Genomic DNA, 16,188 nt, shown 5'->3' with positions numbered 1-16,188 from the left:
GAATCTTGACAAGGCAGACTGGGGTAGATTTCGTGAGTTAAGCGAAATTGAAGGGAATGCAAAACAGTTTGAAAATATTGATGATGCCATAGACATGCTGAATGGAACCCTTCATACAGCAGGAGTCAATTCAATTCCCAAAACAACAGGGTTATTCAAACGACGACCAGTCCCCTGGTGGTCTTCAGAATTAAATGCCCTGCACAGAGCCACAAGAAGGTCTTTAACCCGTTTGCGGAGACACCGTACTGAGGAGAATTTAATTATATACAAGAAATGTAGAGCACAGTTCCGTTGTGCCATGAAAGAAGCTAGGCGCCAGTCTTGGGTGTCTTTTGTTTCCTCCATTAACAGTAGAACACCACCATCTTCTGTGTGGAGGAAAGTAAAAAAGATAGCAGGCAAATTCACCCCCAACCCACCACCAGTGTTGAAGGTGAATGATCAGTGTGTGACTGGAGCAACTGAGGTTAGCAATGCCCTGGCAGATCCTTTCTCAAATGTATCACGCAAGTATGAAGTAGCTCCTGGTCACCAGTTTAGGAGCAATGAAGAAAAGAAAATTTTAAATTTTGCAACAGGAAGGTAAGAGTCATACAACTCTCCTTTTACTGAAAGAGAATTTGACTCCGCACTTGCTACGTGTAATGATACAGCCCCTGGACCCGATGGAATTCCATATGCAATGATTAAACATGTACCTGTTAATACCAAGTTGTTTATTTTAAGCATTATTAACAGAATATGGCATGATCATAGTTATCCAAGTGTTTGGGAACTAGCCATTATTTTAGCCTTTTTTTAAAACCTGGTAAGGATAAGTTTTTAGCTGCAAACTATCGACCAATTGCATTGACATCTTGTTTATGTAAGATCATGGAGGAGATGGTCAATGTAAGACTGGTATGGTGCCTGGAAAAGAAGGGTATTTTATCACCTATCCAGTGTGGATTTAGAAAAATGCATTCAACGACTGATGTGTTGATGCGACTGGAATCCTCTATTTGTGAAGCCTTTGCTTCCAAACAGCACCATGTAACAGTCTTTTTTGATCTTGAGAAGGCATATGATACTGCATGGAGATATGGTATACTTAAAACCATTCATGAATTGGGGTTACGAGGAGAGTTACCATTGTTTCATTCAATCATTTGTTTCACATACGTAGATTTTTTCAAGTCAGAGTGGGGGAAACTATCAGAGAGGAGATGTCAGGAAGAAGGAGTTCCCCAGGGTAGTGTGCTAAGTGTAACACTATTTGCACTAGCCATTAATGGGATATCCTCTGTCATTCCCCAAGATATTTTCTCAACATTATTTGTAGATGATCTCTCCATATCATTTGCTGGATCTAGAATGTCGATGGTTGAGAGAAAACTACAACTCTCAATTGACAAAATTATTCAGTGGGCTGATATGAATGGATTTAAGTTTTCGACAAACAAAACTGTTGGTGTCCATTTCTGTCGTATTCGGGGAGTACATCCTGACCCGGATATATACATCAAAGGCCAACGGATCCCATGTGTAAATGAAGCTAGATTTTTAGGTTTGATATTTGATTGCAGGTTGAAATGGGTTCCTCACTTAAAGGCGTTGAAAGTTAAGTGTTTTGAGGCTCTGAATCTTTTAAAAGTATTGTCTCATACATCATGGGGGGCAGACCACAAAACTATTTTATTATACAAGGCCTTAATTTTTCAAAAATTAGTTATGGGTGTGAAATATACTCCTCAGCCCACCCCAAGCCGATTAAAGTATTAGATTCTATACACCATGCTGGTAATTAGATTGGCTACAGGAGCGTTTAGAACTTCGCCTATTCCAAGTCTCCTTGTTGACGCTGGAGAATTAACTTTAGACCTTTACCGAAAGTCTTCTATTATTCGGTATTGGTTTAGGTTGCAAAGACTTCCCAATTCTTTAGCCTGTCAGACTGCAAACTTTGTAAGGCATTGTAGATATTTTGAGTTACACCCAAAATCTCCTCAACTTACGGTTTTCAGGTAAAACAATTATTAAACGGTCTTGATATAGCAAGAAATAGAGTTCTTCCATTTAGGATATCACCAACCCCTCCATGGAAATTACCAGATATATCTTTTTGTAAATATTTTATTGGTATAAAAAAGAACATGACTGAATTAGAAGCCAGGTCTCTCTTTCATGAACATGTCGAAGAACATAGGGAATCGTCTTTTATATATACAGATGGCTCCAAATCTGATGCTGGCGTTGGATTTGGAGTATATAGTGGTTCTTTTAATTGTAGAGGTGCACTTCCTCTAGTATCTTCCATATTTACTGCAGAACTATATGGCATATTAACCGCTATTGAGAAAATAGCATTAAAAGATGAGGGCAATTTTACCATTTTTAAATATGCAAGAAGTGTCCTTCAAGCTTTAGAAGTTTTTAATTCTAGTAACCCTTTGGTTTTAAAGATTTTAGAGTGGCTTTTTATTATTGGTCTGAAAGGCATAACAGTTTGATTTTGTTGGGTTCCGGCACACGTAGGTGTGTGTGGAAATGAAGAGGCAGATTCACTGGCAAAGAATGCTGCAGCTGAGTTGCTACCAGGAAGGTATCCCATTCTATGTAATGATTTTTTACCTACAATTAAGAATTTTATTTATAATAATTGGCAAAAGTATTGGGAAAGCTTAGCTGATAATAAGATGAGAGAAATAACAAATGTTATATCCCCTTGGAAATATAACGTGATGCCCCGAAAGTGGGAGACTACTCTTTGTCGTCTCCGAATTGGTCACACTCGGATGACACATGAGTTTTTGCTAGCTGGCCAACACCAACCATATTGTGACGACTGTTTGATACCCTTGACCATGAAGCATTTGTTGACTGAATGCCCCACTTATAGCACGGAAAGAAATAGATATCTGTTTGAGGCTCGAGGTGAGGATGGCAGGTTCATCCTTGCCAAGATTCTTGGACATGATGTGTCATACAATGCAAGTGGCATTTTTAGATTTATTTCAGAAGCAGGTTTTTCTGAAAGCTATTTAACTTTTACAATGATATATTTGCTTTTATGGTTTTAATTGAATATACTTTTATTCTTTATTTATAATAAACGATATCGGCGTCAATGACCTTCGATGTCAGGATGCCAGAAAACTTCCAATCATTCATTCATTCATTCAACCCAGTATTTGAAGGCCAGTCATTTCAACCTTTCAACAGGTTCGGCAGGGGTAGCAGGGCTAGAGGTGCCTTTCGTCAGAGAGGTGGCGAAGAGCATCCAGCCGAGGTAAGCACTTACGAGGAGGGCGTGGGACACATCCTTCCCCGAGCCAGTGAGAACCCTCAGGTAGGAGGGAGACTGTTCCTCTTTCGTCACAGATGGAGGTTCAGCAGCTGGGCACAGAGCATTGTGTCTAAAGGTCTTGGATGGAGCTGGACCAAAGGTCCTCCTCCATCCAAAATCTTCTATCAACAACCAACAGCGGAATTGATAGAGTACGCCCAAGAACTCCTTCAGAAAGGAGTAGTGTCAAGAGTCAAGCTCATAAAGTTTCAAGGTCGCTTGTTCAGTGTGCCAAAGAAAGGCTCGAACAAACGAAGAATAATTCTAGACTTGTCCCGTCTAAACTTATTCATTCATTGCGACAAGTTCAGGATGCTGACTATCTCGCAGGTGCGGACCTTACTACCCCGTGGAGCGGTCACCACCTCAATCGATCTTACAGACGCATACTATCATGTTCCAGTAGCAAGACACTTCCGCCCGTTCCTAGGTTTTAGGCTAGGGAACCAGGCATTCTCCTTCAAGGTAATGCCTTTCGGGCTCAATGTAGCCCCAGAATTTTCACAAAATTGGCGGAGACAGTGGTTCAAGAACTCGGGTCCCAGGGAATAATGTTAGTTGCGTATCTCGTTTGGGCCACGAGCATCGAAGAATGCCACAAAGCAACGGTCATAGTAATCCAGTTTCTGGAACACTTAGGATTCCAGATAAACAAGACCAAGTCCCGGTTGACACCTGAGTCTCGCTTTCAGTGGTTGGGCATTCAGTGGGACTTTAACTCACACACACTATCAATTCCATTGTTGAAGAGAATAGAAATAGCCAAAGCAGCCAGACAATTTCTCAAGTGCAAGCAAACTTCTCGAAGGAGCCAGGAAAGGATCCTGGGCTCTCTACAATTTGCCTCAGTAACGGACGTTCTGCTAAAAGCAAAGCTCAAAGACATAAACCGCGTCTGGCGCTCAAGAGCAAACAACAAGTCCCAGGACAAGCTATCTGCTATCCCAGCGATCTTACACAAGCGCCTCCGCCCCTGGGCGAAGGTCAAGAATTTGTCGAAGTCAATTCCTCTTCAGTTCCCTCCGCCGGCATTAGTTATCCACACAGATGCATCACTAAGCGGCTGGGGAGGGTATTCTCAGTACAAGAAAGTACAAGGAACTTGGTCCCTTCCATTCCGCCAGCTCCATATCAATGGATTGGAAGCTATGGCAGTGTTCCTCACCCTGAAAAAACTTCAACCAGCCAAGAAATCTCACATCAAGCTGGTGTTAGACAGTGCAGTGGTAGTACACTGCATCAACAGGGGAGGCTCCAGGTCAAGCCATGTGAACCATGTCGTGATAGCCATATTCTCACCGGCAGCCAGAAACAAATGGCACCTGTCCGCCACACACCTAGCGGGAGTAAGGAACGTGATAGCAGATGCACTGTCTCACTCAGTCCCACTAGAGTCAGAGTGGTCCCTGGACAAACAGTCATTCAATTGGATCTGTCAGCAAGTCCCGGGGCTTCAGGTGGATCTTTTCGCCACGGAGTCGAATCACAAACTCCCTTGCTACGTATTCCAACTTGGACCCTCTGGCTTATGCCATGGACGCCATGGCTATAGACTGGAATCAATGGAAGGAGATTTACATCTTTCCTCCAGTGAATCTTCATTTGAAGGTTCTGAACAAACTCAGGACGTTCAAGGGACGCGTTGCTCTAGTAGCCCCCAATTGGCCCAAGAGCAATTGGTTCCCACTTCTATTAGAGTTGGGACTCCGACCTCAACGGATTCCCAATCCCAAATTATCCCAACTAGTACAAACGAAGACTATGTACGCTTCCTCAGGAATTCAGAAAACCCTAACTTTATGGACTTCATGAAGTTTGCGGCAAAAAGGGATGCCAACATTGACCCTCAAAACATCCTATTCTTAGAGTCGGATAAACGAGAGTCAACCCTTCGTCAATATGACTCAGCAGTTAAAAAAATAGCTATTTTTCTGAGGAAGTCCGAATCTCAAACCATGACAACCAACCTGGCCATCTCCTTTTTTAGATCATTATTTGAAAAAGGTTTAGCAGCTAGTACTATCACTACTACTAAATCAGCACTAAAGAAAATCTTCCAGTTTGGTTTCAAAATAGATTTAACAGACTTATTTTTCATCTATCCCTAGAGCCTGTGCTAGGCTCAGGCCATCAGAGAGGCCTAAGCCTGTGTCATGGTTCTTAAATGATGTTCTCAAACTGGCCTCGGACACTGATAACGATTCATGTGACTTTTTACCCCACCTGAGGAAAACATTATTCCTTTTAAGTCTAGCCTCAGGAGCTAGGGTATCTGAACTGTCGGCTCTATCTAGAGACTCAGGTCACATAGAGTTTCTCCCTTCAGGAGAAGTCTTACTTTCTCCAGATTGTCAATTTTTAGCTAAAAATGAGGACCCACTGGCTTGTTGGGCCCCGTGGAAAATTCTCCCACTTCCTTAGGACCCTTCCTTATGTCCAGTTACTGCCCTAAGAGCATACCTTGCTCGAACGGCCATAAGATCTTCAGGCCCTTTATTCACGAGGGAAAAAGGTGGCACTATTTCCTTAAAAGGAATTAGACAGCAAATATTATATTTCATTAAACAAGCCAACCCAGATTCTTTCCCCCGGGTACATGACATTAGGGCAGTAGCTACCTCAGTTAACTACTTTCAGCATATGAATTTTGATGATCTGAAAAAGTATACAGGCTGGAAATCTCCGACAGTGTTCAAACATCACTACCTCAAGTCCTTAGAAGCTCTTAAATTTCCAGCAGTGGCAGCTGGAAACAGTTTCTCCTGACACTGCTTGAGTAGTAATAAGTAGCTTAGATCTAGATCTCCTTTCTACCTGCCTCACTGACGTTCTTCCTGTGGCTCTGCCACCATGTGGCCTTACTCATGCCTTGGATGCCACATGTTGTACATAGTTGTGCATGTTGTACATAGTTGTGATGTTTCCTTATTTTTATTTTAGGATTACTCACACAGAATTTATATTGAATGATATTGTACTTAGTTACTATGTTTACTCTTAAGCCTTTATTATAATTATTTCTAGTTCATAAGTTTATTTTAGATTATACTAATTAACCTTAATTGTTTTTCATTTTTTCCTTACAATATCTATTTGTACTCATTGTTCCAAGCTTGTGGCCAATTCTCTGGTACTATTTCACTTAGCGACACGGGCTGAGCCCAGAAAAGGGATTTTGACGAAGGAAAAATCTATTTCTGGGCAAGGGCCAGTGTTGCCCAGTGAAATCCCACCCTTCTTTTATAACCCCACCCTTGGGCCCAAGCTTGGTAGGCTAACTCCAAGGATGACCGGTAGAGGCGCTGGTGGTAGTGTCGGAGGCACTAGTAGTAGTCGTAGCTGGGAGTGGGCCTTGCATTGGCCCCTCTCTGGTAGAGGGATTTCGAAGAGGGATGAATCTAAATGGTAAGAGACCCATGGTAGTGGTTTCACTCGCCCCAGAAACCATACAGACACCTTTTATATAAGGTGAGCGAGCCAGAATATTCTGGCATTTCCATTTTAGCTTTTTTCTCTGGTATGTTAGCATTAATTTACCTTAGAAATGTGTGCTAAAGGGACATTTCACTGGGCGACACGGGCCCTTGCCCAGAAATAGATTTTTCCTTCGTCAAAATCCCTTAATTAATACTTATGTCAATTCCAACGATAATGGCTGTCTCTGACTCACCACCAAAGGTGTCAATCAGCTATATATACAACTATACCAGGTGAGTTAGATGTTTGAAAATGTTATTTTCATGATAAAATAAATTTTTGAACATACCTGGTAGTTACTATATATAATTTAATTCCCACCCTCCTCCCCTCTAGAGACTATGAGCATGGAAGATCTGAGGAATAGTTGGATCGGTTCTACGTACCTGTGTAGAGGGCGCACAGGTGGTGCACCTGACTACCCAGTCGGCGATTGCCGCGAGTTTTGAAATTCTGCCGTGACGTCAGGGACGTAAGCTATATATATAACTACCAGGTGAGTATGTTCAAAAATTTATTTTATCATGAAAATAACAATTCACATGCAAAATGGGTTCTGTGTATAGTATGATGCCCCTGCGGATGAACAAACTGCGATATATATTCCAGTTGGTGACTGACAGGAACCATGCTGCAGTTCTAGGATTTGATTTTGGTGACTGTTTTATAATTATGTTGAGTTGAGGGTTAAGGAAAGCTAGTTCCAGACATATCCTTTTAATACCTGTTGCCCCATTTTACTAGTCAAGCAAGGAGTTCACCACCGCCCCTCCCTGACCTGGTCAGAACCAATGCTGTAGACGTGGTTAGTTTAGGATATATATCTGTAATTTTTATTGCCACCTTTCCATGTTTGTTTTTATTGTATTTTTTTTTTATTTCAATCTGAAACTGCTTTCTAAGTTGTTTTAATATTTACCAGTGATTATTAAAAAAAAATTTATTTGGTTACTTTGTCTGCCGTAGTTTCTCTTACTTCTCTTACATCTTGTTCGGGTTGCCCCAGGTCCCTCAGTGTGAGGCACCTCTAATGTCTACCAGAGAGTTGCTAGTACATCTTCCGGTATATTTTGCATCTTCCAATCTTGGATGGTCTGGGATGCAGCTTAGATATTTGTTAGCTTATTCTTAAACACTTCTATGCTCACTCCTGATATATTCCTCAGATGACCTGGCAACGCTTTGAATAGACGCTGCATTATCGATGCTGGTGCGTAGTGGATTAATGTCCTGTGTGCTTTCCTTATTTTTCCTGGTATAGTTTTGGGCACTATTAATCTACCTCTGCTTACTCTTTCTGATATTTTTAGCTCCATGATGTTTTTGGCTATTCCTTCTATCTGTTTCCATGCCTGAATTATCATGTAGCGTTCTCTTCTCCTTTCTAGACTATATAATTTTAAGGATTGTAGTCTTTCCCAGTAGTCAAGATTTTTAACTTCTATTCTAGCTGTAAAGGACCTTTGTACACACACTATTCGTGCAATATCCTTTTGATAGTGTGGGTACCATATCATATTGCAATATTCAAGTGGACTACAAACATATGTTTTATAAAGCATAATCATGTGTTCAGCTTTTCTTATTTTGAAGTGCCGTAACAACAACATTCCCATTTTTGCTTTACATTTTTCCAATAGAATTGCTATTTGATCATTGCATAACATGTTCTTATTCATCATCACACCAAGGTCTTTAACTGCTTCCTTATTTGTGATTGTCTCATTATTAGGTCCCATATATGCATATAGCTTTCCTTCTCTGTCTCCAAAATTTATTGATTCAAATTTATCAGAATTAAATACCATCCTATTTACCTCTGCCCAATCGTATACTTTGTTAAGGTCTCTTTGTAGCACGTTCCTATCTTCATCACAAGTTTATTTCTCTACTTTCTCTTGTGTCATCGGCGAAACTACTCACCACAGTGTCCTTAACATTACTGTCTATGTCTGCAATCATAATAACAAACAGTAATGCAGCTAACACCGTACCTTGTGGCACACCGGATATTACGTTAGCTTCATCCGATTTCTCATCGTTTGCAGTAACTATCTGTTTTCTGTTGTGTAAAAATTCTTTTCATACATTCAACTTCCCTGTCAGATATATACTTAGCTATAGACTCCGTCGTCCCCGATAGAAATTTGAATTTCGCGGCACACGCTACAGGTAGGTAGGTCAGGTGATCTACCGTCCCGCCGCTGGGTGGCAGGAATAGGAACCATTACCTTCTAGAACCAGATTTTCTCTATCGGTTGGAATGTAAACATACGTTTGCAGTTCCTCCTGATTTGATTTTCGTGTTTCATCGCCATCAATCTTCTGGGGTGTCTTTTGCAGGGAAGTACTGGGTCTTTGGTTCGGCATACGCTTTTATTAACTTTTTAATTAATTTTGCTTCGAAATTTCGAAGAAAATATTAAGTGAAACTACCGAATTTATCGGTAGACACTTACATAGTTTGCAATAAAGGGAATTATTAATATTTATTCATTATTACATGTAATAAAGGTTACAACTTTATTGAGGAAATATTAAACTCTAATTTCCTACTTTAGGAAGTCAGGAAAGCATATAACTAGATACGCTTACTTTAGAAGCTTTAATAGCGTTTGTGCTAACAAGCAGTTAGAGTATTAGCAGTACTAGTAGTTGTTGCATCCTCATCACCTTCTTACTCCACAGAAACTACAAATTTATACATGCAAATTTGAAGATAATGGATGTAGCTCAAAATGCGAGCTCTTAAAAGGTAAGAAGTGAATATAGCGTTCCCCATTGAAGTGGAGGGTGCGTCTGATCGGCTCTGTCTCGCTCCCAGGTCTAGACCTCTTCCAAACTCACAAGCCCAGAGGAGAAGGAATGTCGAAAGCCGCACGGAGGTTTCAGAGAATCCCCACCGATCAGGCGTCCCCTCGGCAGACTCTGTAGAACGTCCCAGACTGCCAAGTTCGCCATTGGAAAGGCGTCCTAAAATAGTGGAGGGTGCGTTCCGATCAGCTCTGTCTCGCTCTCAGGCCTAGACCTCTTCCAAGCTCACAAGCCCAGAGGAGAAGGAATGTCGAAAGCCTTAAGGAGGTTTCAGAGAATCCCCACCGGTCGGGCGTCCCCTAGGCAGGATCTGTAGTAGCGTCCCAGACTGCCAAGGATAGCCGTTGGAAAGGCATCCTAAAACAGTTTTTTTTTTTTCGTCATCCGAGTCTTCATTGAAAGGAAAATAGGGTGGAGTTCTGACAAGCTGTCGAGACCTTCTAAAAGATCGTGGAAATCGCCAGCTTGGGATTCTAGCCCGGAAAGTTTTCCGGAAGACTATCCACCTGAGAAGAAGAAGAAAGACATTTATTCATTAAATCCTCCTTCCCCTAGATCAGATATGGAGAAAGAAGACGACGCTACGAAGATCCTAGGAGAAAGGCAACAGTAGATATCTTCGTTAATAGAAGTTTTGAAGAAGGATCCTCCCAGGTGAAAAGAGTCGCTTCCTTCCCGTTAAAAAATCCCGTCCAATAGAAGTCTTTGACAGCTCGGACGAGGCGGCCAGGCGCAAATCGCCGACAAGGCGAGAGGATTCTAAAGAGGCGCCTGAAGCGACTGAACTGAGGCACAAAGCGCCTGAAGCGCCTGAAACGAGACGCAAAGAGCCTGAGGCGCCTGAAACGAGGCGCAAGCTCCCTGAAGCGCCTGAACTGAGGCGCAAAGCGCCTGAACTGAGGCGCAAAGCGCCTGAAGCTATAAACCAGGATCTTCATCAGATATGGAGTTAGAGCATGATTCTGCGAAAGGTGAAAGACATTCGAGGCCTTCTCCTGATAAGGACGGGAGTTGTTGCACAGGCGGCCGTCGCCCTTCCCAGGATAATCTTAATGCAAGTAAAGGCAAGAGCAAGATCAGCTTTTTTTCTGGCGGGGACTCAAGATGTCGCACAGGCGGCCGTAGCCCTTGTCAGGTTAGAATCGGTACTGCTAAAAGCTCTTCACCTTACGAAAGGAGGCGCTCTCCTCCGGTTGCTCATTCTTCTCCCAACTTGATGGACAGGAAATGGAAGATAGATCAGAATTGGAAGCCAATAAGGGAGCAGGTCACTCAGTTTATAAGACCTTAGCGACCTTTTTTTTTTTTATTGAAAAAATTAGTTCATTACTAATAAGACGATATTAAAATCTTCCCCCTTCTAAAATAATGCAACCAACCATTTACAGAAAGAGTGGCAATCGTTTGCAAATTGAACAAGATTCGTACGAGCTCTCATTCATTGATTAGAGGCTCTTCCAGATAATAGAGGCGTAGAGTACGGCCTTATATCCAAGAGAAATAAAAATTTGAGGGATCTCTTCGATCCTAGGGTTTTCATTGCGATCTCTTTCGACTAATACTAATTCGTGTTTATTGACGAAAAGAACGAAGAGGGCAAGATTTCCATTCTCTCTCTGCATCGGAGAGGAAAGAATGTAGTAAGAAGACTTGGTGTATACGACTACTGAATGACAAGTCATATACGCATACCATAGTTGCCTTTGTGGTTCACTACGGAATTATCTATATCCTTACAGGATTTTCCTGGTAAGGACTTCGCTTAAAAGGTTTGTTACGACAATACCTACTCAGCTTCAGTATTTAACAAAGGTTGTTTGGCTTAAATTTGCATTATTGAGAGCTTCCTAGGCTCGAGAATAATTTTATTATATTCCTTCATTGAATGAAGTAACTGGCAACTCAGGATGAATGCAGCCAGGCAGCGAACGAGACGGCCGGGCTGTCATTGTAAGGCCAATACAGTACCATCCAGTTCTCGGTCATGAGCAGTCGGTTACATCTCTCTCTCCAACGGGATCGAATGGTTAACCGTATATTCCCCCTACAATCATGGACTTAGTCTCGAATGGAGGGGATAGTTAAGCTAACATAAATAAAATATTGTCTGCCTTTTGCTATGAAGCTTTCAATACGAAACATATTATAACCTTTCAATGCTGTTTACCGTAGGTAACATTATTAAAGGATTCTAACGCAGCAGAACATTATATTATATAATGCTCTCATGCTTATGAAAGCATGGCTTATTAGAATACATGCTTAGTGAGAAGAGGGATGTAGTAGAGAATTCACTTTAAGACTACGGTATGGTCAAGTCTTTCGAGAAACGCACACAACCTTTTCAGAATCGGATATTGCTCAAGAGAAGATGGATGAGTGGGATGGGAAACATTCTCTTCATGGCAGAAATGGTTTCCCTGAATGGACTATACTACGTATATAAGAGTTTTTTCCTACTAAGAATGGAATTAACATGTGTAAGGATGTCGGGTACCATAAAGGCACAGATGTTCTGGCACATAACATAAAGAGAATTAGAAGAAAGCGTCAGCCTGGCGCAAAGGGCCAGAAGCGCCAGCCTGGCGCAATGTGCCAAGCACCATCCAAGATATTTTCTCGTTTTAGCGAGTTATTAACCTAAGAGTCCAGTAGCCTCTCAGACAGCACGCTCGGTAACGGCAAGATTCGTTCCTGATTTCGTTACCCATTTAATCACTTAGGCCAATTCCACGACTCTCTCATATCGCAAAGAGCATCGAGAATCTCTTTTTTCGCTCCTGTTCGCGTTAACAAAGAGAACCTATTTGGAAAAAGAGGTTCAATGCAAGATTTTGGATGTCCGTGAGAACCTTCTCGATCGACGATAATAACTGTTAACGTATGTCTAACATTTATTGCAAAGAGTTGTGAGAACCTGCGAAAAGTCTTCTTCATAGATCTCTTAGCAAGGTAGAAGACGAACAGGCTTCCTGTAGACTGCTTCCTTTTCCTCGCCATCTTTATTTTATAGAAAGGGGAAATAAACTTTAGTTTTTTTTTCCCTAAATATAAATTCTTTACAGAATTTAAGATAAAGGGCGTCAAAGAAAGAGAGGATAATACTTTATGCCTCATTTTGGCCTTAGAGAGGTTGGATTCACAGAGGTCACGTTCTTCTCACAGCATGTTTTGGAAGTCTTTTCCAAGACAGTCTGAATATTCTATCAGCATCTATTATAAATGGACCTTAACAACCTCTCCACTCTGAGTCAGTCTGCGTGCAGACTGACCAGAAGTGGACATGAATGAGAGGATTTTTCAAGGTGAATGACAATAGTCGTGGCCAGGACATAGAATTGCTGCAGATCGTGTTTGATGGAAGAGGAAACTGTCCTCTTCCGATACCTCTGTGAACCACATATAGGTTTTTTCTTCCTTTTCAGAGGGAAGAATCACCTTTGTATATATCTGCTATCAAAGAGCGCAGTAAAAGGCTATACTCTGTCTGTACAAGGAGAATTAGAGATAGCAGAGGATTAAGATCTTCGGGGATCTTATACGATACCTCAATACGACAAGAGTAGGATATCATGTACTTTGAATGGGATCTTTTGTGGCCTCAGATTCCGTGTTCCGACAAGATGGAACTGCTCCTCATCAAACTTCTTTGAGAAATTTTATGAGGGAATTCTTTGTTTTCTCTTGGCCCTTAACTACCAAGAAGACAAGTGAATATTTTGTGCATTGGAATCTCGCATCAGATTCAATGGAGACTCGGCAATGGGTTCTTGCCAGCATAGTATGTCTGGCAAAAGAACTAAAACCCTCTATTCCTGACTCAACAATTTCAGATAGAAGTTTCGTTGCCCAGGCAGGGTACTTACGTTTTCACCTGCATAAGAAGAGATGGTTTAAACGTTTTGCCTACAAAGTCTTTGGGATGCGACGAGGGCTCGAAATGCTTCCCAGAAGGTATTCAGAGATACAATGAAGAGCTAGAAATCAGGAATCCTCCCAATTTCAGCTCGGAGTCTCCATCGACTTCCAAGCCCCTTCCCTTCCTTCGGACAAGGATAGGGAAGATTCTGCAATGAGGAACTTCATCAGCAAGTAAGAAGAGATCTCGTTAGCAACGGAAGGATTCAAGAAGGATCCTCCTCAGAGGAAGACTCTTATCTCTCGTACTGTTAGATGCCCTATCGTCTAATGGATGTAGTTTACTACAATCACCTCCCCTTGCCGGAGAGGCCAGAAGCTCAAAGTGGAAGAATTTCTTCCACCCTTCTCCAATCTCCTGATAAACCATTGTGGAGATTCAGGACTTTCGGACAATGTAGCGCCAACCAGGCGCCAAATGCAAAAAAACAGGCGTAAAAAATGCCAGAGGCAGACAGTTTCAAGGAACACTGTCATTGTCTGATGAAGAGAAAGAGGGGGCCTCCAACCTAACGCAGATGCACTAGAGGCGAACAAATCGGACAGATAAGAGTGTCCGATGTGGGCATCGCCAGACATCCTCGAGACTCTACTAAGCTCGAAGCTCCAGCAAGTGGAGAGGAGTCAGCCAGGTGCCAAATAGTGCCAGCCTGGAGCCAGGCGCGAAGCTACTTCCAGGCGCGAGGCGCCAGCCATGAGTCAGGCGAAAAGCGCCTTCCAGGAACTAGGCGCCAACCAAGTGTCAGGCAGGCGCGAGGCGCCACCCAGGCGCAAGCCAGGCTCTACGCTTCATCCAGAAAAGATCCATTTCAAAGGAAGCCCTGGTCTTCTTTGAAATAGGTGTGATCGCTAAAGCACTTCATGAATAACTTGATGATTCCTTAAAACAGCTGAGAATTAAAAGCGCTTGAAGTGCGAGCTTTTATGAATTCTTGTTCGTTATGTAACAATATGTTGTGAAGGACATATTAGCTGTAACTTACGGGAGATGCAACTCTTTGTTGACTTCCCTTTGCACGAAGGAGGTCAAGTTGACCTACGAGAGATCCTTCTCTCTTGGTTTTACGTGTCTACGGATACGTTGCTGGGATAGGGAGCCGACACTGATCCTTAACTAAGTGAGTTAATTTTTATGTTAACATAGTGTTTTTTCTTTGGTTTGTTTGAAAGGAGTTTGGGGATAGCTCTTTTCAAACTAAGCACAAACCCTCGTGTTAGGATCTTGTGCTCCTTAATTATGCCCCTAGGCATAGGTGTATTGTCATGTAAGTGGATAAGACCCCATTGACAAATGACCATTAGATTCTGTCGAGTAAGTGGATAAGACCCCATTGACAGATCTACGAGAACTCTTAGCCATAGGTCACATCCTCGCTGAGGCTCTTGAGACGAAGCAGACTACTAGCAATAGCTAGGAAGTCGACCCTTCGTCTAAACACATAGGAACCAAGGTTTTATTTATTTATTACCTACAACGTATGTTGTTTACCTGTCTAATCAGTAATTAGCTGTCTCTTACCCTCTGCCAAAGGTGCCAATCAGCCAAGTATATATCTGACAGGGAAGTTGAATGTATGAAAATGATAGTTATTGTACAATAAAGTTTCATACATACTTCCTGGCAGATATATACGATTGAATGGCCCACCCAGCCTCCCCTCAGGAGACAGGTGGAAGAGAAAATCTGGTTCTAGAAGGTAATGGTTCCAATTCCTGCCACCCAGCGGCGGGACGGTAGATCACCTGACCTACCTACCTGTAGCCTGTGCCGCGAAATTCAAATTTCTATCGGGGACGACGGAGTCTATAGCTAAGTATATATCTGCCAGGTAAGTATGTATGAAACTTTATTGTACAATAACAATATCATTTTAACCATCTTCCTACTTTATCCACTATATTATGTTTTCTAATTTTCTTCGCTAATATATTATGATCTACCATGTCAAAAGCTTTTGCAAATTCTAGGTAAACCACATCTGTTTCATTTCCGCTTTTCATATTTTTGTATATGTTCTCATGGTGGACTAACAGTTGGATTTGTGTACTTTTTCCGTGTACGAAACTATGTTGTCCTATATTAAACAAATTATTTTTTATTAAATGTTTCATAATATTTTTCTTCATTACCCTTTCATAATATGTGATGTTAGACTCACAGGTCTATATATTTACTTGCCTCTAGTCTTGATCCACTTTTGAAAGTAGGGGTAATATATGCTAATTTGTGCTCATCATAAATCTTGCCTGTATCTACACTTTGTCTTAATAATATTGCAAGTGGCTTTGTGATAGAATGAACTACTTTCTTTAACAAAATAGCAGGGACACCATCAGGCCCGGCTGCAGCTCCATTTTTAATTTCATTAATAGCCTGCACAATATCAGCTTCATTAATATCTGTCTGTTAAATATTCACTATTTTCATCCCTTACTTTTATATCATTATATTCATTATCAATTCTAGGGGTTAATTCTCTCTTATATCGTTCTGCCAATATGTTGCATATTTCCTTTTTTTCATTCGTTAATCTCCCTTCAATTCTAAGAGGGCCTATTTCTATTTTTCTTTTATTCATCTTTTTCACATACGAGTATAATAGTTTGGGGTTTTGCTTGATATTTACTAGGGTTTTTTCTTCCAAGTCCCA

Source organism: Macrobrachium nipponense, chromosome 4 (genome assembly GCF_015104395.2).
Source record: "Macrobrachium nipponense isolate FS-2020 chromosome 4, ASM1510439v2, whole genome shotgun sequence".
NCBI lineage: Eukaryota > Metazoa > Arthropoda > Malacostraca > Decapoda > Palaemonidae > Macrobrachium > Macrobrachium nipponense.
This window is presented reverse-complemented; position numbering follows the sequence as displayed.